The sequence below is a fragment of the Gavialis gangeticus genome, unplaced genomic scaffold, assembly GCF_001723915.1.
Source record: "Gavialis gangeticus isolate Ggan-Ray unplaced genomic scaffold, GavGan_comp1, whole genome shotgun sequence".
In the NCBI taxonomy this organism is placed as follows: Eukaryota; Metazoa; Chordata; order Crocodylia; family Gavialidae; genus Gavialis; species Gavialis gangeticus.
In genome coordinates, this window is record NW_017729024.1 from 173,130,781 (window position 1) to 173,157,536 (window position 26,756).

A 26,756-nucleotide genomic window follows, 5' to 3' on the forward strand; every position below is an offset into this window, starting at 1 on the left:
AGGGCTAAGGAAGTGATACTTCTTCTCTACTCAGTGCTGGTGAGACTGCAGCTGGAGTACAGTGTCCAGTTCTGGGTGCCACACTTCAGAAAAGACGTGGAGAATCCTGAAAGGGTCCAGAGAAGGGCCACGGGAATTATTAAGGGCCTGGAGGACAAACCTGATGAGGAAAGACTAAAGGATGTAGGACTGTTCAGCCTGGGGAAGAGAAGACTGAGGGGGGGACTTGGTGACCATCTATAAGTATGTAAGAGGTGAATATCGGGAGCTGGGAGAAAAACTGTTCACTAGGGCTCCCCAGGGAAAGGCAAGGAGCAATGGCCATAAACTGTTAAAGGTTGGTTTCAGGTTGGATGCAATGAAGCACTTCTTTATGGTAAGAGTCACCAGAATCCAGACTAGACTTCCTGAGGAGGTGGTGCAATGCCCAACCTTGGACATCTTCAAGAGGAGACTGGACAGATATCTTGCCTGGATCATTTGATCTTATTTGTATTCCTGCTCAGAGCAGGGGGGTTGGACTCGATGATCTCTCAAGGTGCCTTCCAGCCTTTAATTTCTATGATTCTATGATTCAATGAAGCTTGAGTTTAAAAAGTTCAGTAAGTGAAAGGGCAGAACATATTTTACTCAGATATTTTTTTCAGCTGGGCAATAAAAGTTTTTTTTTAAAAGAAAAATTATATGTATAATATGTATATCATATATGTGTGTGTACACACATATATACATATGTATACACACACACATACATACATCCACACACATCTATATATATATATGTGTGCGTGTGTATACATCAGTTCCTCTGGCTTCAATTACTGCATGCGTGCACGCGCGCGTGTGTGTGTGTGTATTAGAGTCAACTTTGGAGTGAAATGAGCTACTTGGACAGAAACTGTGCCTTGTAGCAAAGGTATCGGCATTGTTTATTTCTCCTTCATACATATATTTTAGAGAAAGCAGCTGGGGACACATGGTTAAATATTGGCCAATGCAGGGAATCACTGTTCTTTTTTTTATAAGTCTCTTTTTGATGTTTAAAGGCCCTCGATAACTACACTGAAGCCCACACAAAGTGCTTAATAGCATCACATAGACAATTTGTTTCCTCCCACTGGATAAAGTGTCAGTGTCTTCTGCTGTAACAACAGCTCCTTCTTTAGCTCGCAAATCACTACACTGCACTGCTGTTCAGTAGCATCTGTCTTTTACCAGACACTACTTGAATCAATATATCCAGGTGAAATGATAAAGCCCAATTCTTCTAGTACTCTGGGGAGCAGTGTTCGTTACCCATAATGGGACCCAGGTAGATTTATGATGATCTGCTTTTCAAAATGAAAAGTGGGGTTGCCCATCACCAGAGAACAAGAGGGAGCACATAGAGAATGAATCTGGGGGTGACTGATAAAGGGGGTGACTGAGAAGATGCATAGCAAGACCTCCATCTCCTGGGCCGAGCAAAGCTCTTTCCCTTTTTCTTTGCCCTTTTCTTCCTGGTAGATTTCTTTTCCATGGACAGTTTTCTTCCATGAATAGTTTTTGTGTTCTTATCAGGAATCTTTCAAACTTGGCCCAGAACCTACTGGCTGCCAAAATCCCAAACACTTTGTGTTTCATTTAGCTTGAGGTAAATGTCCTCTGAGTTTGTCAAAAATAGATAGTTAGCACAGAAATGACTATTCTGACCAAAACATCGTTTGAACCAAAGAAAGTCCCCAACTTAAATGAAGCTAGAAACAATTATGCGACAGATGTTGGGCTGCTCCACTCTACGGTCAAGAAGGCTGATGTAGTGACCCCACTGGGGCAGACCAGGTACAGGTCCTAAAACATAAGGCAGTGAAGGGGAGAGTGTCAAGTTTGGACAGCGAGATGGTTCTTGAAATGTGCACGTTCTCAGTTGCCCTAACATCAGTTCCTCTGGTTTCAGTAACTGGCCCTCCCATGGATTTACTAAAACCAAGAGAAATCCTGAACACTCAGTTGGTTTTCATGGCATGGGAGCAAATTGTTCATGGTCTGAGTAGGAAATGTGGTGGGTCTTGTTGGCTGCCATCCTCCACACAGCTTGATGAGGATGAGGAATCATTCCCAGGGGCCTTCTGAAACTGTTTGAATTGGGAGTTCCTGTGTTCTCTGTGATAATGTCCGTGTGCACCATGGAGGGCACGAGGGCTCTTGGAAGCAGTGGGGAAGCAGACCTGGGCCATTATAGTTAATTATTTATATTTGTGCTGGGCATAAAAGTTGCAATCAGGGATCAGTTCCCCTCTATGCTGAAAACATAGAAAACCAATGGTCCCTTGGCCTAAAGAACATACAGACTGAATCAAGGAGGAGAGGCCAAGCAAAACAGGGTGGAAGCTCACAGGGTAAGGAGAGGATGATTGTGATCAGCCTGGGAAGCAATAGTTTCATTCATTGTGCTCCAAACCCTTTAAAGATAAATGCCTTTTGATGAGGAGGCAGCTGTGGTCACCGAAGAAAAGGAAAGTAATTGCCCTTGCTGGATATTTGTTCCTGAGAAACAGAGTTCACTGATAGTGCTGTGCAGAGTTCAGCTTCTGTCTCTGGATGGGACACAGGAAACCCATCTGATAAGGGGCATATGCTCCTGGATTATTTATTTTTTATGAATGGGAGTGGTATCAATCATTTTGATTAAGCCAGCTTTTCAACCCAGATTCTGGAGGAAATCTGGTTCCACTCTCACAGCAAAAGCTTCTCTTTCCCTACAGACCCTTATAAGCTTTGTCCCATCACTCCTGTCCATCCACTTTCAGTATCTCCCTTACCTCCTTGCCCTTCCGGGAACACCAGCTCGTGCCTGGCATTTCGTGGAAGAATCCTCCTGCCTTCTCCCACGCTGCCTTCTCCCCATGGGATGCACTTCTTAGACTACTTCATAATGTTTCCTCTTCATCTTGCAGCAAGGCCATCATCTGCCAGGAGGCCTTCAGAAAACTGACTGATGAATGATAGCTGCATCTTGAGTAGAGCCAAGGAGGTGATCCTCCCCCTCTACGCGACGCTGGTCAGGCCACAGCTGGAATATTGTGTCCAGTTCTGTGCGCCCCATTTCAAGAGGGATGTGGACAACATGGAGAGGGTCCAGAGGAGGGCCACCCGCATGATCCGGGGACAACAGGGCAGACCCTACAGTGAGAGACTGCGGGACCTGAACCTATTCAGCCTCCACAAGAGAAGGCTGAGGGGGGACCTGGTGACCGTCTATAAACTCACTAGGGGGGACCAGAAGGGTTTGGGGGAGACGCTGTTTCCCCTAGCGCCCGCTGGCATAACAAGGAGTAATGGGCACAAGTTGATGGAGAGGAGGTATAGATTGGACATCCGCAAAAACTACTTCACAGTTAGGGCGGCTAGGAGCTGGAACCAACTTCCAAGGGAAGTGGTGCTGGCCCCTACCCTGGGGGTCTTTAAGAAGAGGCTGGATGCCTACCTGGCTGGACTCGTTTGAGTCCCGTTTCTCTTTTTGGGGTTTTTTGTTGTTCTCCCGCCCTAGCAGGGGGTCGGGCTAGAAGATCTACTAGGTCCCTTCCGACCCTTAATCTATGAATCTATGAATCTATGGACGCCGGGGGGAAACCCTCAGGAGGGTTGAATGCACACCTTGCAGAGTAATCGTCTAGCGATGGAGAGACATTTCTGAGTGTGCCTTTCAGCTCTCCCCTCTTGAAGCTGCCCCACTGGGCAGGCAGCAAAAAAGAGTTATGAGACCAAAAAGAAGAGCCGGCCCAAGGCAGCTGAACTTTGAGACTCGGGTAGGGGACACTGCCCTGGTAGGGAGGAAGCCCTGCATTTTGGCCTTCTCTTAAGGCATTGTTTTGTATTTTACTCCTCACTCTTTAAAGCCAAACACACTGCAGGCACTGGCGTATATCTGGAGTAATGTTACTATAAGCCAGGGTTGTCAAAGATCATGGCCTGTGAGCCACATTTGGCCCACAGAGCCTTATTATCTGACCCCCGATGCTGCACCTGAGTCCAGATGGACTGACCGGCAGCACGCGGCTTGTGCTGGACGCTGCACATGGTGCACCACTGCCCCACCCCGGCCACTCTGGGGCAGGCACCGTGTGCAGCATGGGCCCTGGACTGGCCAGATTGGGTGCCACGTGCACTGTATATGCTTGATGTGGCACAAGGCAGAGGGGCAGTGATATGGGCCCAATCCAGTCCCTGGGGCTGCCACATGCTATTCATCTGGCAGGTGGACCAGTCCCACATTACTGATTTGACCCATGGTACCAGATGTGTTTGATACCCCTGTTGTAAGCTGTGGGACTATTCTTTACTGAAACTGAGTAAGAGGGACAGGATTTGGCCTAGTGGAGTTGCATTAATGCAAGTGAGAGAGTGCTCTGGCCTACAGGGTACAGGGCGATATGAGAGCAAAAAGATCACCAGTTAGAAGTATGCCCTTTCAACTTCTCTGCGTCGGCTGGATATGTGGTGGGAGGTATCACAGGGATTGCAGAGGAGACTTGACAGAGGCAAGAGTCAGCCACAGACTTATGGGTTAGTGACAGAGGGCTGCAGAAAGCTGAGTATTGTTCACTCCTGGTCTTCCTTACTTTCTGAAGAGAAAATCGAAGACCATGAGGGTTGCTATTAGCAGTCCAGCAGCCGTTCTTTTACTCTTTCTGAACACAGACACCCACTCTTTCTTGTTAGGCCATTTGAGCCACGTCCTGCAGGCCTCTCCTGCACATAGAAACAGTGCAACGATAACTGCTATAAGAAAGTTTCCAAATACTGCCAACTGGGCTTCTTTTCCAACCTGCGATGAGAGAGTTTAAAGCACGTGGAGCACTAGGCAAAGACCCTTCCTCGCTGCCCCCAATCACTCACTAACAACATGGGAAGCAGAGGGCCACTCCCCATGTTTTGTTGTATCGACCTCCCTGAATCACACATTTAAGTTTTCTCTTGCTGTTTCTTTCTGGCCCTATGAAGTTTTTCCTCTCTACTACAGCTTAACGCTGTTTCGCTTTATGGTATTTTGCTATAACACTCATTTTAAATTGATACTTGATTTCACTTAGCACTCAGCAAGTTTCACTATAACACTTGCGGTCACCATCTTGGAACATTAAAAACATTTGCGGTCGCCATCTTGGGTCATCAAATGCTTTCAGTTTTGCTCAACGCTCGTTTTGCTTAACACTTGGAACCATTAAGAGCGCTAAGTGGGGGTTGCCTATAACTAGTGACTTTGCTTCAACTAGAAGATGTGTTCAGCCTTGCCTGGCCTGTGTAACCACAGTTCAATATCCCCTGCCTTGTCTCCTGAGTTGATAATGTCCAGTTACGTTGTTTGCTTGTGTTAACGTAGCCGTATGTTTGAGAATGACTGTGGTGTAACGTGAGAGTACGACGACCCCTGAATGATGGATGCCCTTGTTGTACATAGGTCACTGGTGCAGGCCCAGTGAACCTAGGAGGTGCTGGAAGCCCTGAACTGTTGACCTATGGTGTGAGCACATATGTGTGACAGGTAGGAAGGTGCGAGAACGTGATTGTGCACATTCGTGTGCATGAGTCGATATTCTGGCACCTTCTGAGGGGAGGCTATAAATAGCGAGTGTGTGAAGGATCGTGTGCGGGGGATTGTGGATTGTGAATTGTGGATTGTAAGTGAGTCTACCTATCTATCTACCTATCTCCTAACAAACTACAAACAACTAAGATCCTATATACAACTGGAGGGTTCAGATTACACACAACAGTTAACTGATATATATAGGATTTAGTGTGTTATAATGGTTTTGTAGTAGTGTAGTTGCTGTCAATAAACCATTAGATTTGTTCCAGTTATAATCAGGTCTCAGATATTAATTTATATAAATCCTCCGCAAACACTCCAGGGTAGGACTGTGAATTAGACCAGTGAATGCTTTGAGGGATGTGTTTGCGTCCATCCTTGCAACTGTAGATTTTGCTTAGTCAGTATTCAAAGTCTTAGTGTAATACCTGTACCCTAGTTATCAGGACACTGTGTCCTTAAGATGTGTCTTCTGTATGTGGTCCAAGTTTCCAAGCCATACAGCAGAGTTGGAATGACAATGGCTCGATAAACCAAGAGCTTCATTTCAGCAAGGATGTCATGAGTTAGAGAAGACTTTCTTACTCAGGCGTCCAAAGGCTGCGCTTGCACAGTTCAAGTGGTGTTGTAATTCTGTGCTGATGTCTGCCTTTGATGAATGATGGCTTCCGAGATAGGTGAAGTGATCCACGTTCTCCAACAATTCTCCATTGATTTGAATGGAGGTGGGGTTTGTTGCTCCATTTGCAGCACCCTCCTGCTCCAGCCAGCCCTTCTGCAATACCTGGAGCCAGGTCAGAGCAGCCTTGGGCTGGCAGGGTGGTCCCCCATTTCCCCTGTCATCCAGGACTGCTTTGACCTGGTTCAATGTACTGCAGTCCTGGGCACACATTCAAACAGCATGCCCTACAGCAATAAACTCCAGTGCGATATGCAGTGGAGTTTATTGCTGTATGGTAATAGCACATGTAGACACATCCTGTAATGAACTCTTCGATATTCCAGATATAGTATTTCCAGTACTAACCCTGGATATTAGGGTGGTAGATAGGTTGATGGCGATTATAATGAAATGAAGAGTTCAGGATCTTGACAAGCCAGGCAGTTATTATTTGGGTTTTTAGTACTGACCAAACTGGTAGGGTTAGTTGTAGTTCTATGTGCCCAAGTAATCTGAGGGATCAAGAGTGAAGAAGACAGTGGAATGGGGACTCAAGCCATGCTTCCGTTTTATTTTAGAAGAAGATCTCTAGACAAAAATGAGCTTGAGTATTGCAACTGCCATTGGTGAAAGGGCTGCACAGAGAAAATCTGGGTTAAAAGATTTCTATTTAGGTTACAAAGCCGGCAAGTTGCAAGTGATGAAATGCCTTTTTCCACTTCCTTGCACAGCTTTAATTATGCCCCTGTGTGCAACCACTCTGTGCCATGACTGTGGAGAGGCAGGGGTCCCGTGGGGAAAAGGAGCATGCAATCATGTTACAAAAGGCTGTTTTATGTGTACCCACAAGGCATTTCCGTAACCTTAAAGCATCCCTTCACTGTATATCAACAATCAGCTGCAAATAATGGAGGTGCACAGGTTTCCTATTAAAGAAAAGGTCTCAAGAGTGTTATATAATTAAAGTCATAGGGAGCATAGAAACTGAGGTTACAACTAGCTTTGCTCACAATATAGATTGCAGAGATTAGCTGTCTGAATTATCTGTATTGAGAAGGGACCCCACCCAGTAGGGAGGCTTTTGCAAGCTTCTCAGCCTTCTCTGTTACTGTCATATGCTGTAGCTTTAATATAGCAAAGTTAGCAGCATGGATAATATTTGCTTTGCGATGAACTTCAACTTGGAAATTTCCATTTGTGTTAGCACCAAGGCCGCCAGATGGCGCCATGCAGCAGCCTATAGCTTTTCAGGATGGGCACAGCATTTGCAACATCAGTTTATCAGGTCTGTACAAAAACAAAAAAAACAAAACCAAAAAAACTCACACAAAAAGGCCTCCCCCCTCTGTGAAATGACAGATGCAGTAATCACTCTGGGTAGAAATGGAAAGCAAGAATGCCAAGAAAGCGGAGATTAGGGCACTCCCTTTTTCCACTGCCCCGCAGCAGGTGCTTCAAACAAGTTTCTCTTTCCCCATGGACCACATTTAGCCACAGAATTGCTACAGATTAACCCTGAAGCATCCTCCTTTGCACTTCCATGTGCCTTTGTTAGGAGTGTGACTCCTTTGGTCTTTCCCATTCTCCATCCTAATTTTCCCTACCCTCAAAGCTCCTCTTTTAGGATCATGGCAAAATAGGGCTGGAAGAAACTGCCTGAGATCATGTAGCCCAGCCCTCTGCTCAAGCCTACTTTCTTGTGGTTACATATTCCTATACCCCATCCAGAGCTCATGAAATGTCATTTGATGCTATGGGTGGTGATGCGGTGTCCCTCAAAGCTATCCCCTCTGAATCCCTGATGGAAAAAAAAAGTGGGTAACAATGAAATCCATTGTTTGTTATGGGGAATCAGGATGCTCTAGGTATAACTCTGAAGCTTGTAGGATTTAATAGAGAATGACCATCTTCTTTCTGCTGAATATTTGTAAAGCTTATGCAGTTTGCTTTTGCATTAGATCTCAGCTCTAGATGTCTATTGACATGGTTTAAAATGGCTGTAGAAAAGTTTTCACGCCTGCACTGGAGTGTAAAGAGCTTCCCAAGCAGGCATGCGCTGTTTCTGCTGCTCTCTGTTGTTTAGGGAGATTGAGAGACCGAGCTTCACCTTAACTTTAGGACTACCCCTGGCAGAATAGTGGGGAGGACCCTGAACGGAGGACCAAGGGACCAAGGCACTGTCCTAGCATTGTCATTAATGACCTTGGAGGAAGCACTTCCTCCCTGCCCTTTGTCTGCCTGTTTTTCTTAAGTTATAAGTTCTTCGAGATGGGGATGGTCTCATCCTAACTGTATGCTGTCTACCACTGTGGAGACCTAGTCTTAATGAGTGTCTCTCCAATGAACAGAGTTTAGGCCCATCACAAGCCCTAAAGAAGCTTTTATTTCTTTTCAGTTTGGGGCGACAACACTGAGAAATGAGAAGTTTTGAACAGGCTTTGTTTCTGATGAGAAATCATGCAACGTGCCTTTAAAAAAAATACAGCATATGCAAATACATCCATCATCTTGCTAAACGGGCATTAAAAAGCAGCCCTCGCAGAGTCTCGAGACGAAACAAGCTGTGCCATCTTATAATGAAATTTACATTTCCAGAGATCTTCATAACAGCATCTCGCAGGCACGGCGCAGCACGGCGTGCTGTCAGAAAGAGCAGCCCTTGTCTGGAGCGCCGTATTGTGCACACAGAAAAAGATTCATCACTGTTCCCACATGAAGCCTCAAGCTCAAAAACAACAGTCTATCTGGTGTGTGCGTGGGGAGGGGGTTCCCCGGCCTGGTTTGCCAGTGCAGCATTGCAGAACATCGAGAGGGGGTTAAAGTCAGAAATATTTTTGGCCCTGCAAACATCACACCTTAGCTTATAATGATTTCAGGCTGTCAGAGCATCTAAGGCTCCTCCACCCTGATAAATAAATGAAAGCCTTAGAGGCTCATTTATGGTAAACATATTGCATATAGAAAAAAAGGGGATTATCCAGAGATTGCTAGGCTTATGTGTTTTGTATTTATGAGCAGCAGAGGAAGCATGATGGGGAGATTGGCTTCTATAGGAAGAGCAGCAAGCTTCGATGAGTGCTATGGAACATCGTTACGGATGCATTAAACTTGCCCTGGATGCAGAGAAGTGGCCTGTAGTTTCTGGGCCTGCTTCACCCCAGGGATATTCCAGTTTTATGCCAGTGTAACTCCCTAAATTGGAATCATCCCTAAGAGTGAACTAGTGGGGTTACACTGGTATGAAATTTCAGTGGTGAATCAGTCCCAGAAACTCTAGGGTCCTTGTCTCGGGGCAGAATCCAAATGAAGTTGCACAGGATCCTGTGTCTGATTAATGGAGGTAAGCACATGTAGACTTTCAAGGCTAGTCTGACATATGTGAGCTTGCTGTTAATGGAATGCAATAATCCGAATTGGCTTTTAAACTGATCTGACTGCTCACCTCTGTACTCAGTTGCTTATGGATCACTATAATGAACCATCACTAGTGGGTGCTCATAGAACCAGACAATGTTCAAACACAGACTTGTCATGTGAAGCTTTTGTGTACATGGCAAGAACCGAGTAAATCTGAGTATCTCTGATAACTTTAACAGAGTCACTCTGGTTTACTCAAGATGAACATCTTGCCCATTTTTTCCTTTGCAAATTAGCTTATTTGATGGTAAACCTTTTTTAGTTGCACACTTTTGCAGCAAAAGAATACCCTCAGCCTTGAAAGTGCATTACAGAATATGATTGTAGGGGGATGTTGGTAGTGCTTGCTATAATTACTTGGATTGCATTAAGTACCTTTTATGCAAGTCTTTAATTAATTTAGGTTCACAATGCGCTTGTCACTTGGGTAGATATTGCCATTTTACAATGTATCCCCATTTTGCTACTGGGGAAGATGAAGCACATGAAGGTGAAGAGACATTCCCAAGAGCCATAGTGAGTAAGTGACAGAAATTTAAATGCAAATCCAGGAGTCCTGCTCTCCTGCTGTCTCCAATTAATAATGCGGTGAGTGTCTGTACAAATATTAACTATGGGAGAATAGGTATCCCTCAATGATGGAGAAAGTGCAATACAGAGTCTACACAGTTTCCAAGTACTGTCTGCATGAAAATATATATTCTGCTATTTGCTAGTACTCTACTTTACTTTAATGGAACATTAAACTAATGCTACTTTAGGTTACAATGCAACTCTTATTGAAGCAAATATGACATCCATATAAATGGCAAATAAATTTATTATGATCAGTCCAATTGCAGTAAATAGCAAATGGCTTCACAATAACAGGTCACTAAAAAGTATTGCTACAGATCCATCAAATGTACTGATGCTTCCACCTGTCAACAGGGTGAACAGCTTCTTTTGATACTTGGCCTTCAGTGCAGTAGCCTTTCAAAAGCCAGACAACGTCACAAATCAAGGGGAGGGGGCTTTAGTTAGAATGTAATGATATTAATAAGTATTGTCATAGATGCCCAGACTGCTACAGGTCTGTGGAGGGAGTGGGCGCATGGTGGAACTGGTGGACAAGGTTCTTTGCGTAAATCCGATATCTTTTATTAGACCAACTCAAATAGTTGGAAAAATTCTTCTTAGTGAGTTTTTGGGCAGAAACACCTTTTGTCAGGCTGAGGAAGCATCTGTAGATGGTCTGTGCTCTTCCTGGGTGGAGCGGTAAAGCAACCAGAGGCCAGTGGAACTGGGTGCAACTTGGGCATCTGTTCTTGCTGACTTAGAAGGATGCTAAGTACTCCTGTACCATCTCTAGCCTTTGCTGACTCTGTCTCTCTCTCTCTCTCTCTCTCTCTCCCACTAAGCCAAAAAGGAAATGTCTGCTTAAGACAGCGGTTTCCTTGTGTAAAAGTGGGTCTTGTCATTCCAGCATTGCCTTTGGATTAGAGACACACATCTACATACCTGTCTGTGCTGCTGCCTGAATGTAGCAACATGTTTCGCAGTTAGCGATGCAAATGTTCAGATGTCTACTTGTAATGAAGTGTAGGAGAAAAGTGGTAGGCGTGAATTGTACCCGCAGTATGGAAATTTGGTCCTCAGCTAGGATGGAAAATTCAGGACTTTCTCTATCCTCTCATAGTCCAATTTTTCCACCTCTCTCATTAAGTCTTTCTTTTTCTCATTTGTTTCTCTGCTCGTTTACTCTCCCTATTCCTTCCTTCCAATGTTCTTTTTTTTGTGCTGTTTTGTTTTTTTGGGGTCATCCTGCTTTCATTTTTGGTCCTTTTCATGATATCTATAAGTGACCTGACTGATTTCCTTCTTCTGTATGTTTCCAGCACTTGTTCCTTGGTTGTTACCAGTAAAGGATTTCCAACAGGAGGGACAGGTATCTTTGTAGCATTCTAGTTTTATTGCATTTGCTCCAGATGTGCACGGAGCCCACTGTTGAGAGTGTCCAGATAAGTCTACATTGTCTTGATAATGCACCCCATGACTTCAGTTAGTTTACTTCTCTTATTTGGGGGTAGGATTTTGAAGTGGGTCTGGACTGCCTTGGTACAATTTTACCTGCCACTGCACTTGGCAGTGTGTCAGCATGCCCTGTTTTTCCTCTTTGTTAACTGGCAGAAACGTGGGTCTATCTCTTTCGATCAGAAGTTGGCAATACATGGACTGTGGGCCAATATAGCCTGAAAAGCCCCCAGATTTCATCCACAGAGCTGAAGGGCTTTGCCTATGTTGAAACCTGTACCTGCATCAGGGCCAGGCAGTGAGTAAGGAGCTGCATTGGGGCTGGGAAGTTGCTGTTTCTCCTCACCTTCCAGTGTGGCCAAGATGGTTTTGGTGGCACGTCAGCAGCAGGGGGCTTTGCCCACTGGAGCCAGGCAGCTGGGAGCTGTGCCTGCAGCACTGCCACTTCCCCAGCTGTGGCATGGGTGCAACTTCCAGCCCGTAGGGAGCTGTGCAGGGTCCAGGCACCTGCAGACAGCATCTGTACTGCTGCTGCTCCTCCCCACAGCTGCAACATGGGCATGTCTTCCAGCTGGTAGGGAGCTGAGTTACGGCCAGGGAGCTCCTAGCCGTGCCCACACTGCAGCCCAGGGAGTAGGAGCCAGGAGAAGTGGTAGCAGCATAGGCGCAGTTTGGAAATACCTGGTCCTGGTATAGTTCCCCACCAGCTTGAAGCTGTGTCTGCTCCACAGCTGGGGAGCAGGCGGCTGGGAGAAGTGGCAGCGATGCTGGTCCAGGGGAAACCCTCTCTGCCGCTGACCTGCTGCCAAACCCACCTGGCCTGTGGAGCCTGGTTGGAGCCGGGCTGCTCCATCCCAGGACTTGTAAAATGTTGCTGACCACTGCATCAGATCATGCTGGAGCTGATTGGTGTTTTAGCTATCAAGGTTCCTGGTTTGCTTTAGATCAAGATGGGTGCTGAGGCAGGACTATGAGGACAGTGCCATGAAAGCGTCCTCGCCTTATAGATGAAACATTTACTCATGGAAGAAACTTAGACAACAATGCTGTTTCCTGGCCAGGGGATATTTTTCGGTCAATTTTCATTTTAGTCTGCTGCACGATAAAGTACACTTACACAAGAAATGGGAAGACGGCCTGGTCCGGCTTCTAGTTTCAAATATACTGCAACCCTCTCTTTGAAAGCAAATAGCGATCAACCTTCCCCATAACCTTCCTATCCAACCTCAGTCCTTCATTCCTGTACCTAGGGGTCGGGGACAGACATTGCATAGACCAGGTTAAGCCAAAGCAGTTAAGTCTGATAGTACATTCAACTAGTTTTATATCAAACTGGTTTCAGCTGTTTTGAAACTGGTTTATGTGCACTGAACATCTGTTCTGTTACAGGTTTAAACCCGTTTCTGATCACTTAAACTGGTTTATGTGTAATGTCTGTCCCTGGCCTAGGTGGCTGCTACCACACCCCCTAGGCAGGGGGTCAGACTCGATGATCTGTCGAGGTCCCTTCCGACCCGAGCATCTATGAATCTATGAAAAAACAGTAAAATGCCTGAGCCATAGGTATGGGGAGAGGAGACTTCTCTGAAGTGAGTGCCGATGGGCCAACTTGTTTCAGGAAAGGGTTGTCTGCCTTACCAAGTCTGCTGCCGACGTGGGGCACTGGAGGGCTATTGCCACAAGGAGCGAAAAACGAGAGTCCTTTCAAGGTGGGTCTTCCATGACAGGCTGCTGGTAAAGCCCAGTTCAGACTCCCCTCTGCTTTCCAGCTGCATCAGATTGCTCTGGCAAAGAGAAACTAGGCACAATCCTAGGTTAACTTCTGTCTTATTGGGCTTGAAGGTGGGAAAAATAAATACAGAATGGAGGTGGTGTGATATAACACACAAACCATCCCTGGGAATAAGCACTTTGTGATCTCTGCTTGAAAATACCTAAATAAGATCCAGCTATTTTTCACCATGTCTCAAGCTCTCACCTCTGTCCAGAAGAAGCACTGACCTCCAGGAAGGGGAAAAAATAACTTTTTCTGTGTAGAAAATGGAGTGGGGAAGGTGGATGGTTAAAGCCTGCTCTTTCCTTTTTAGCATGGCGGCGATCACACCAAACTCATTGTGTGTGCAGTTCAGATACTCCAAAACTGAGAGCTTCACCAATTAGTCACAGCTCACATAGCCGTTGTTTCATAAATCACAGGTTTATAATGCCTGGTTACAGAATACCCCAACTAGACTGCTAAGATGTTTTTGTTGAAATGGGAAAAAATTAAAGTACGCCTAGCATGCACTCTCTTTTTCATGAGATGCACCCAAAAAAGGGAGCGAGGTATCTCCGACTCACAGAAGGTGAATAATTACCTCTTTTCCTTACGGCACTGTTATCACCTTCTACATATTTTTTCATTAAACATATCAGGCAGAGATCAACACATGTAGATGAGTTCTCTGTTCCCCGTAGCAGTGTGTGATAATGGTCCTGAATTACTGCATCATTATTCGCTTCTTGGAGAGGTGACTGCTTTGCCTCCCATTGGGATATTAAGATCCTTTGCTTTCCAAAAGCCCCTCTTTCTAGCCCTGCTGGGCCAGGCCATATCAGGCAGTAACTTGTCATTGCTGCAAAGCTGCAAACAGATGTCACCTTTGTGCTGCCTTAAAAAAAAAAAAAAATGTATGGCAACACAACACGAAAGCAAACGGATCTCTGTGCCCTTTGTCATACCACAGATGTCCACATTTGTGGCTGCGGGGAAAGGTAGTATTGATTTCTGCTGACGTTTTTGTCTGTTGTCGGGTAGGAGAGTGCGAGCAGCCCAGGGGTGGCAGTGCTTTCCAGCTGCCCTGTGCAGGCACTCCTGGGGCTTCAGGAGCCTGATCCTGCATGTCCTGGCAGTTCCTCTGTGGGAAAGGCATGCTCAGAGCTCATTTTAGAGGTACACCCCAAGTGTTGCCCCGTGGGATTGGGCCCCTGAAGCCCCAGGAGCAGCAGGGACATGACCTTGCAGGACATGACCTTGAGGGACAGCAGGTGATGCCTCTTGCACCCAATGAAGCAGATCAGTTGTGGCCAGACACAACCCGACGTAGCTGATAGGCTTCATTTGGCAATGCCCATTTATAACCTAAAACAAGTTATTCCAGGCTAGGGCCTTTTCTTAGCCTAGAATAACCAGGGAGGAGACAGAACAGTTCCTTCTTCATTTGTGGTGAGTATTTTTTAACTCTATCTCCTCAGAGGTTTAAATCCTCAGGATTGGTCTCGTGAGGGAGAAGTTAGTGGACAGAAAAGCAGGTGATTCAATCAAGACTATATGATAAATGTAGTTTATTCCACTTGTCTGCCCTTTGTCCGATGTGTATCACAACTACATATATTAGGCATTGATAATAAGTGTCCATGTGAACATATGGACTTTTCCATTGCAAACCAAATTTTGAAGGAAAAAAAAAAGAATTGATATAACTCAGTACCTTTCATGAATGATCTGACTCTCCTATTATGTATAATGAGAGCACAGATGTTTTCAGTCCAAATGACCCTCTATTTTGGATTGTCTCCGGTGACAATGCTCAGTGTGCATCTCATTTGAGAGCCTGCACTGCGTTGCCTGCTTCTGGAGGCACTTTTAGTGATTTACAGGTATACAACACACAGGAATAAACGCATAATTTACAGATTGGTAAATATGGCCTACCCCACACCTGGGAGAAAATGTCTCCTGAACAAGAGAGATTGTACTGTTACAGGGAACATCTCTATGGCGCTGGAAAGAAGATGGGGGTGCAGAAATCGAGTTCACATGCTCCATCTTAAAGGACATTGTTCCCAGGCACTAGGCCTGCCATTGCTGCAGAGGTGTGGATCTGTTGGAGCTATACCAATTTATACAAGCAAAGGATCTGCTCCAGGGTTCACTAAATAAATATTGCATCAAGAAGTAATTGAAGGGAAAATCGCACCGTGGCACAAAATCTTCCTAAGACACATTTCCCCTAATATTTCAAAGAAATATAAGGGGGGGAAATCAATTATACATCATTCATTAACAAAGGTACCCCCAACGAACTCTACACCACGACACCAGGGGCCACTCCAGAACCAGGAAGCAGTCCTTACAAGAAGCCCATCTTAATGGCTATTTAAACACATCTGTTCATGCCATTTATCATTTGTCCTTGGCATTTGCCAGTGAAATGAAGAGCTCTGATTCCACTGTTTGTCTATTTTAGCTTTGCTTTTTGCTGCTGATGTGGAGTGCCGTGCGAGTGCAGTAGACACGCTTTCGCAGGGAGCTTATGCAGCCTTGGTTTCTAAAAAAGCAAGTAGTTTGATTTGTTTTTTGAGCGAATTTCAGTCCTGGGCAGAAGGTGGGCAGAAGGGCATCTGTCTTAAATGCCACAGAACCAAAATAGTGCAGAGGTTTGAACTTTACCTTTGCTGCCTTCCCATATTGGTGGTGGTTTATCCAGGCTGTTATATCCCGCCTTATTCTCTACCATTGTACGCACCATTATTTTTTTGCCTAATGCTCCCCAAAAACATTTGGTTCTGCACAAACTGCAAGGGTCAAGCCGGCCTCTGCCATTGAAATTTTGTCTAGTCTCTCCACAGAAAAAAAACGACTGTTGTGCAAGTCTATTTGATGTCTCACATGGAAAAAAAAAATAATTCTCAAGCTCATTGAAGTCAATCTTAATTGATATGACTAGTGACATGGACCTGAAGTAAATTAAACAGGCACAAAGTAGGGTTTTAAGGCCGAAGGGAAGCAGAAGTAAATGCACGCTGAAGACTGAAAGGAAGTGAACAGTGTTAGTTCCGTTCAACGTACTCCGTTAAGTGGAAAGATGAGGGCTTGTAAAACAATGGCCAATATGTATGTGAATTAAACATCTGGAGGGAACATAAAATAGAAATCCATTTAGAGGGAAATGAATCCCCTATAGAAGTGGCGGTGCTCAGAAGAGCAGAATTCACAGTGTAAGTCATGGTAAGGAAGGGATACATTAACACATTTATTTTAAGAGTCTCCATCTCACTTTTATTTATATTTAAGCTTTTAATCCTTGAATAATTAGTCATTACTAGTATTTAACGACTGCTTTGCTAATTGGGTGTCCCTAGATGGAGCTGAAGGCAGTTAAAACTTTAACAAACTGGTCATTAACTACAGTAATGATCAAATTTGCTGGGATTATTACTATTATAAACTATAATTAACAGTTTATAACAGCTATATATTATTTTGTATTTTTTTTTCAAAGGAAATATTCTCACATGCTGTTGAGAGACAGTATTAAGATTCTGAGTATTAGAAGCTTTATTGTCAAAGCACCAATTTCCTTCATTTCCTGAGCGAGGCATGGGTCGACAGCTTCTCGGAAATGTTTGCTAGTGGTAGCAAGTCTTCCTCCTATCTCAGCTGATTAGGATGCATACAAGTAGCAAGGGAAAAAAAAAAATCCTTGGAAAACCAGGCCCATATTCAATTTTAATTCAGATCCAAATCCTGAGTTAATATTTTTAAATGGGCTGAGGCCCAAACTCCTTTGTAAAAAATTGTGTCCCTCTTTCCAGGCACAAAGAATACCATTCTTCAAACACAACTGTGCATGCTACTTTTTGTCACTGAGAGGCAGCAAATAATGGTCCTGCTTTGAGCAGTGAGTTGGCCTAGACCTCCTGAGGTCCCTTCCAACCCTTGTTTTCTGTGATGCGAAGACGCTAGACCCTGGGTTTAGCTCTTCTGCTACTGAATTGGTGAGTGACCACAACTAGACTCTGGGTTAAGGTACTCTCTGGATCCAGGATCATCTTAGCATCTGGTGAAGTGGGGGAAGATGGTTCGAAGAAGCCCTGTCTCCTGCTGAGCTTCATGCTCTGTGCTGTGACCCACAGGCTCATGGAGGCAGAGCCCCAAATCCCACCTTTTGAATGCAGCGAAGGCATGCCGGTTTAGGCGGCTGGGAACAGAGGTATAACAAGCAGTTACTGTGCCCTGGACAGCAGAGGTATAGCGTGGGAAAAATGCACGATGGGCATATGTTTTACCCCTTCCCCCCTCCTCCTACCTCTTGTCTGCAGGTGCAGGCACTGGAGAGGCAGAGAGCTGGCAGCATCATGGAGTTCAAGGTCTTCTGGGAAATGTTCTCTAGACTGGCAGTGGAGTTTGCTGCTGCTAGGGGAAGCATGCGCCCAGAGCTGGCCATAGGGTGGGGGATGTTGATGACCACCCGGGGCAGCATTGTTCAGGGCAGAAACCATGCACACGCGTGTGCACATGTGAGCAGCCTGCATTCAAAACAGTGCTCACCCCCCACCCCAGCTCCACAGGCAGGATCAACAATGCCCAGTCTAGCCCCCCACACCCAGCCGCTGCTCAAGAGGAGCAAAGCTGGGCAGTTTAGCAGCATCTTGGGCATGGACCCCATTTGCCCACCCCACACTAGGGGACCACTGGGTGTCAGTGGGGCCAGCAGTAGTAGTGGCTGCCATTCCCAAAATTGGTGCCACAGTCATGCTACTGACTGAGAGCCTTAAAATATTTCCAGTGCAAGTAGGTAAAAGTATTATGTGGTTATAACATTGCTGGGCCAAATCTAAAGGGGCATTTTACCTATCACAATGCAGGTGCCAGTATTTACGAGCCTTTTTTCAATCCCGTTGTAGTTCAGGGCAACTTCATCTCACGTTGGTTTATAACCAGCCACTTGCTTACACCAGCGGGATCAGGGCCTGTATCACAGTGTGCCGGCTTCTTTGATTGCCACGAGCTTTCAGGGCTTAAAGAAATTAAGAAGAATGCAGTCAAGGAGCACCCAAGGCTCAGAAAACTGCCTCCGATTCTACATGACACCAAAATCTAGGTACCACACAGAGTCTGCTGATCACTTCACGCTTCATGTTGATCAAAGAAGTTTTCCCGATGGAAGCGTGGCGCACAGTTATATTGGCAGGAGCAAAAGCACAGTGCAAATACAAGCAAACTGTGGCCTTAATCTCCAGCATTATGCAGCAGTTTGTCAGAATTCCCCTAGGGAGGGCTATGCTTTTCATCGCACGCCACAACAGAAAAAGGCTGAGCATTGCAGCTACCAATTCCTGACTGTTAAATAAATAGGAGAAGTACCCTGTACTCTGAAAAGGCTGTTCCTGCATGTAAAATGTGACTGTTCAAGTGATTCAAATTGGGTAGCTTGGAGGTTTTGTATTAAAGATTAGCCGAACGGCATTGCTTGACATTGTACTTGTTTTTAAGTAATTAAACTGAAAAGCAGCAGAAAGCCTGTGAGAGAAATGACAGGAGTAACATCTTACTTTGTTTATTTAGCAAAGGTCTCAGGCTGAATAATTTGGATCTGGAGGTTTCATGCCTTGCCTTTCAGCGGATGCCAGATTTGGGCGTTTTGCTCTCAAAGCACTCGAAAGATAAGGCACGTTTGCAAAATGCGTACTCACAGATTGCAACGTGCAGCGTGTTCAGGTGCGAGCTTTCATTCGGGGTATGCTCTTGCTTTCAGGAAATGCCGCGCTCTGCGGGGGCCTGGAAACGGCAGGAGCTGGTAATGCATTACCAAAAATAGCAGGTCTTTCACCTTTAAATCACTGGTTCAATTTCAGCCCAAGTGAGTATGGGCTGGAAATCATTATCAGCTAAAGCCTGTTTAGCAGCTTAAACAGGACTGCCCAGATCTCCACTGATACAAGCTGGCAGAGCTCTACACTAGGCTTAGTCTGACTTCAATTGACCGAAGATCATGGTCCAGGTGAACTCTGTTCAGGTTTTAGCAGACAAGTGTCCATGTCTGAAAACATATCGGGTTCAGCTGTGAGGATGAAGTGATCTGTGACCATCGCTTTTCTGCTGAGAGAGGAGATCCTTCATGGATATGCACATTGCTGAGGGGGCTGGTATAGTTCAGTGGTTCTCTGCCTTTTTTAGACACAAAGCCCCCCCTCGGAAAATGCCAGCTCTTAGTTTTCACTTGGTTTTTGACTATGGGAAAATAATAGAGGAACTCTTTCATTGCAAAGAACTCAGAAAGACCACGACAGAATATATTTAGCAGTATGGATGCCTATTTGAAATCTCTGGGTTTATCTTGTGAACCCTGTTTGCATACCTACCAGTGCTAACAAGGTGCACCCTTGAAAGGATCTCAAGGCACCCCTGGGTGCCAGGGAACGTTGGTTGAAAATAATGGGCAGAGCTGCTGCCAGGATGTACATGTTTGGTACCAGAGCCAAGAGCCTTACCTGGTGAGAACTGGAGAAGCTCCATCAAAGTCAATGAAAGTAGTCTGATATTTCCCAAGGGCCTGTGTTTTCTATTTCCAGGGTCATCTATCTGGAATATGATTACATTGTCATTCAAGTCACTTCATGAAACTAAAACATTTGGAAATCTACATTTCCAGGCTTGCTTTCATGTTAATTCATAAGCCACATTTGTTTCCATTTACTCTCACCCACAGATGCTCCTGGGAAAGGCCTACCGGCAGTACTCATGGACACAGACGTACTGAACTCTTGGCGAGACAAAATCATTTTCACGGCTTTGTCTTGGCATGAAGAGCCCATTTCATGGGCATTAGATGGTATCTCTGCTGCTCACAGCTTACTGGCAGAGAGGTCCCAGGGGCAGGAGGGACAAGGGGCTGCCTTTCAGCGTTGGTTGGTGGAGAGGCTCCAGGAGGTGGGAGGGAGAAGGACAAGGAGCCACTTTTTGCACCCACTTCTTGCTGCCCCACTAACTGGCCCCTTCCTCTCCACAGGCAAGCTGTGAGGCCTGCCCAAGAGGGAAAAACTTAATAAAAACTTATTTTTATGACTTTTTTTTGTGGTGGATTTCACAGGCAGCCCCCAATTTCCTGATTTCCACAAAATCCACAAACCTGTGATTTAGGTAGGTCCCTACTCATGGATGCTCTGATGTGAAATCCAGCATGCTGGGCTAAAACTGAGGAGTATTTAAGATGTGATGCAAACTTCTGTGCGGAGAGGCCCAGCCAGCATCCTGCAGCACTCTATATTTAATGGTAGCCATTTCCTGAGTCTGAGAGGATCCTGCACAGCTGTGTAGTATTTAACAGGTCTCTTTTACCCAGCAGGATTTCTCATTTTGAAAGATAGTCATTAAAAATGTTATTAAGCCATTAAAAGTCTACAAGGTGAGCACGGGGTTGTAATTATGAATGCTCTGTATGTAAAGAGGGCTGTTGGGTATAAGACCATCCCAAGCTGCACAAACGATTCATTTTAGACCTTGCAAGGCAAGATCCTCCGCTGAGATAAAGTGGCATAGCTCCTTTGAATAGAGCTACATCAGCTTATCCAGGTGAGGATTTGACCTCCAATTCTAACTTTTTTTTTAATAGGAATAAGCTACTCGTTATGAAGTCTAAGTGTTTCCAAGCTACTCGTTATGAAGTCTGTTTATGAAATGTGCCAGCTTTTATCACCTGAGGGATGAGTTACAGCTGAGAATATATTTTTAATGTTCTGATGAAGTAAAGGAAAATCTCTTTCTTCTTTTCAAAAATGCTTAAGTATGCTGTGTGCCGAACATGATTTGGAAGCTGTATTTCTTTTTACTTGTTTTCCCCACAGAAAAGCTTTAGGGGGGGAAATAGAATTAAGTAAGATTTCATCTCGTATTTCTAAATACTAATTGGACTGGGATGCAAAGGTTTATAAAACATCATCCGTACACAGGTCATCTCCAAGATCTCTGACGACTGAGATGTTTACAGTGGGATGATAATGTGAAGTATAGGAAGCAGTCAGTTTGGGCACGGACAGTATTTATGTGAGGCCTGCTTGATACATTTGACATCTGAGAGCAGGCAGTTCCTGATCTATGCAAATGAGCTTTATTTTCACGCAGGTCAGCATGGACCAAATTTGAAACCAAAGGCCCGTGTTCGCATACATGACATGAAAAAAAAAGTGTGTAATGCAGAGAGTGATGGCACATTGGACTGCAACTGCTAGTTTGATTTGGATTCACTGAAAGTTGCCTTGAGGTTTATAAACCTTTTAGATGAACTTAGGCTGAGACTGAAGTGAGCTGTTATATATGCCTTTGATTTTCAGCCAGCTGAAATGTGCACTTTCAGATGGTGTCAGTGCAGAACCAGGCAAAACCGGATGGTTTTGACACAAGTTTAATTTGAGCATTTGGGGTCATTTGAAATTCAAAATAAAGACCAAGGGCTGCTAGCACTCCTGTACTCAAATCACAGAAAATAAGTTTCATTACATTTGGAAAACTATTGCACGTAGGTTTATAGAGACCTTGATCTCACCCCAATTATCTGCCTGCTTTTGTATCATATACAAAGTTTATGCCAATTCAAGATTTATAAATCCGGGGGTCTTTCTTTGAAGTTTCTAAGCCTTTTTGTTGCTTTTCATTTGGAGGCGCATTGCTTCTGCTTTCAAGCAGAAGTACTAATCTAATGTGCGAGGGCTGATCTTGCATTTCCATGTTGGCTAGAAACCAAGCTATTTCACAGCTGAAGCCTTTCTTGTATGAGATTTTTCAGGAGAGGAGGAAAAAGGGTTGGGTACAATTCACTAAGCATTTCTGATTGATTGAACGCTCTTCTGAACCAAATATCTGAATATTTGGCACCATTTATTTTTGGAGCTGCGTTCAGAACATCATTTGAACCCATCATTTATTTTAAATATAACTTAGATGTCAGGATACTGTAGTAGTAAGAAAAAAAGTGCATTCCAATACTGCAAAGCATTTTTCTTTCCGGAAATTAAAGTCACTCTCCTTTCTTTTCGGTCCTCTTGGCTTATACACTCTTGTGAGGGGCACCTGTTGTACTCTTCCAACGTTTGAGGGCACAAAGTAAAAAAAATCAGTAGAATTAACCAAGCCCACAGTGACATTTGCAACTTATATCCTTTTCTCTCTTCACTTGAATTCCTGTTGAACCAGAGACAAAGCACTTTAGCCAAATAGCAGGCCTAATAATTTCATCAATAGTCAATGATTTTTGGTTACACCATTTTCCAGCTCCTTTCCTCCAATGTTTCTCTTCATCACTGGATATATCCTGCCTGATAACAGCTAATAACTCCTTTTTTAAGGAATTCATTTTTTGGCCTAACTCTGCTTTGGCCGATGTCATTCCTTGAGCAAGCATATGAGGTCAATGCCAAATGCTTTGACAATGTCACCACATATATTTCCCTGAGGCAGCCATAACTCTCCAGCAGATATACAATGGGGAACATTTTCTAAAGAGTCTAATTGACTTAAGGACATATAGGGCACCTATACATGTGTCCGATGTCTGCTCTGATGTGTCCTAATTAGCACGCTTTAGAGCAGACATTGGACACATGTATAGATGCCCTATATGTTCTTAAGTCAATTAGATTCTTTAGAAAATTCTACTAATTTTACTTGATTCATTGAATCTGCTGGAGCATGCTAATTAACATGCTCGAGCAGCCTCCACGTCATGCTTATGCAGCGTCTCCGCACTTCAAAATGGCAGTGGGAGCACTTGAACTAAAGCTTATCAAACAAGCTTTAGTTCAAGCACCCCCACCACCAGTTTGAAGTGCAGGACATTGAATACATGTGACTGACATTGTGGGCGTTTTAATTAGAGTGGCTTTCAGAGCAACTCTAATTAAAGCCCCCCCCTTCCACCCTAGAGCACATGTATAGACATCCATAAGTCCCATTTTCAGAAGTGATTTAGGTTCCTATGACTAGATTTTTAAATACATCGAGGCACCTAAGGCATTTAGGGACCTAAGGATGCAGATAAGTGCCTGGTACCATTAGAAGTATGTCAGATGCTTAAATCTTATGGGAGTTAAGTTCCTAGCCTTCTTAGACACTAGAGGCCTACCTGTTTCTTTAGGCGCCCGCATATCTGTGAAAATCTGGCTCTTAAAAGTCAATGATACTTAGGTTTCTAGGTTACTTTTGAATATGGGAGTTAGCTTCCTTAGTCACTATGGGCTTTTATACACATGCTCTGGGAGTGTGTGCGCATGTGTGTGTGGGGTGGGGGGAAGGGAGGGGGGCTTTAATGAGAGTGGCTCCAAAAGCACTCTAATTAAAGTACTTGGAACATCTCATGTATCAGCATCCCTACACTTCAAAATGATGGCAGGCCACTTTATCTATAGGTTGTCAAAAGAGCTTTAGTTAAAACATTTCTGCCACCATTCTGAAGTGCAAGGACACTGATATATGAGATGCGGTAATGGCCACATTACAGCAGACTCAATTAATCGAGTCTGCTCTAATGCATTGTCATTACACTGCATCAAAGCAGCCTCCGTGCTCATATACAGACACCCTTAGGTACTTTTTCAAAACCAGGCCAGTTTGGGATGTTCTTTAGTATTGAAAAAGGCCAAACAACTGAAAGTTGCACAGAAGAGTCAGTTCGGATTAATTCTTGGCAGGGGGAGGTGTTCAAAATTGCAAAACTTCCCATTTTGACATTTTCTAAATGAAATTTTTGGAGTTTTTTGCTCTGAACAGCATTCACCTTCAAAATGTAAGAGTACTGATAATAAAATGAACCCGAATAAAATCAACCAAATACACACACACACACACACACACACACACACTTATATTTTTATATATATTTATATTTTGGCTAGACTAATATTGACTAGCTAATTATAGATATATGTATTATTTATATATAAATGTTACACAGGTATATATATATATAGTATTATTTATATATAAATGTTACACACACACACATATATATACATGCATACATATATATATATATACACACACATACATACATACATACATATACATATATATATGTATATATATACCTATAGCGGGGGTTGGTATACACATGGTTTTTAAATGCTGCGGGTTTTGTTCCAGTTCAGTATAGAGGGGAAAAATTGCAATCCTGAAAAATTTTCTCAAATGGGGAGAGAAAAAAATCTCAGCTCAACCCAAAATTCCTTCTGCAGCCAGGCAGAAATCTCAAGGGAGGGATACTCTTATCTCCCCATCTTAAGAAAACTTTTCTTCTTCTGTGACCATTCATCTGTAAACAAGCATCAAACTGCTCCTGAGATAGTGCAGCAGAGATAAACAAGTTGGACATATGGGATTTTAATTGGCTGCCAAAGACAAATTGGAAGCACTGTATTAGTGACTATGAAAGAATAAAACTTCAAGATCAGCCAAGTCTATTTAACATACATTATGTTGTTGTTATTATTGAAGCAATTGAGCAAGCAAGAGACACACAGAGAAATCAATACTGCTCACTGCTTAATAACCACATATCATTTTATAAAAATGGAATACTGCAGCTTGGTGGCAGGTGATGCTATTTGTTCTTAACAGTGACACGCCGTATTCCTATGATAACTGGTCGTTGTCTGGCTTTTTTGGAGGGCAGTCCAATTTAAGGGATACTCTGTAGAAAATGTATAGAAATGTTCAGCATTTTCATTTCAGGACGATATGAAAATATGAGGTAGCAGAGGAGGACCTAGCAAATACAGCTAGGGCAGGTGAATGTCAAGGAACTCAAGCACATGCTGTTGATGAGTTGTCTGTATGGCAAAAGAGCCCAGACGCCACAACCTAACAGCCTCCTGAGCTATATTCTGTGCATGCTTTGAGTTTATAATCTAAATGGATAAAAGATGGGCAATGGAAGTATTATTACCCCTTTTTTAACTGGGAGGCTATGCGCAGTACAGAGATTAAATGGGTAACGGAAGTTCACTATGGCCGGCTGGGCCTAGAAATCAGAGCTTCCAAGTTCCAATCCAGTGTTTTAAGATTATACTCAGATAAACCATGTATTGGAGTGTAACTTACAAGCAACTAATTAAAAGTAAACTTATAAATGACTTATTAGAGGAAAAATTCTCTGTTTAAATCCTTGAGTCACATGTTCTGATTAGACATAGCCATGAATGATCTTAAACATAAAAACTAAAACAGTAAAATAGATGAGGTTGACAATGAGGCTTTCACTTAACTTAATACTTTGTGTTTTTCTGTTCTTGTTCTTAAAAGAAACATGATAAGATGAGCGAGAAAGTAATAATCTTGAAGGGCCAGTAGTTGATAGTTTTCAGGAATGGGAGATCTGTAAAATAGCTAGGATTATTATTTTTTTGTAATTATTGGATGACCATAATGGCCATGGTGATATGCAGAACCTAGAGAGAAAGCCAGATCCTCACTGCCCTGCAATCTAATGTTTCTCCCCTCCCCACATTTAGGGACATCTACACTGTGCATGCCTACATGTTCAATTAATGTACTGTAGGTAATGCATAGTAAACCTAGTACCCCTAACCTAATATGAACTCAACTATGTCAATATAAAGGTCTATCATGCCTGAAGGGTGGAGAAAAATGGTATATTAATCAAAGGCACCTTCATAATAATGTCATTGCATTGGTAGTATGTATAGGACAGATTAAAACATGTTAGTAGAATTATTCCTCTTGTTGTTATATCAGTTCAAAACCTGTGTATAGACAAGACCCTTAATAATCTAAACTCCTTAAAGAGATAGTCTGTGTATGTGTAACCATTTTTTTTCTTCTGTTGTGAATCATGGTGGTTGGTTGCTATTTACCACAAATTAACTAACACCTTGGGAACACACTACTAAGCTTTTTTTTTTTCTTGGATGTAAGATTTTCTGGATTATTTCAGGATGAGACACAGCATATAGCATAGCCTTGTCCTATGGTATATTTAGGAAGACTATGACTGCTATTATGAGTCGGAAATACTTCAGATTCAGATGTTATGTTTGTTGGTGCAAATTCATAATGCCTCTGTTGATGTTCTGGATTTGCAACACAGTAAGTGAGATCAGAACCTGTTACAGATGTTAAAGTGTTACAGGAAGAATGTGAAATACTCTAAAAAGTAACAATAGGTAAAGTTAACTTCATATTACCGAGATATTCATTCCTCTTTGTGTAAGATTTTACATTGATATTTTAAGGAAAGATATGTATTTAGTGTCAGAAAAATCTGACCTCACCTAACTTGGAATGATCCTGCTGACATAACTTTTTAATTCTTAGTACAT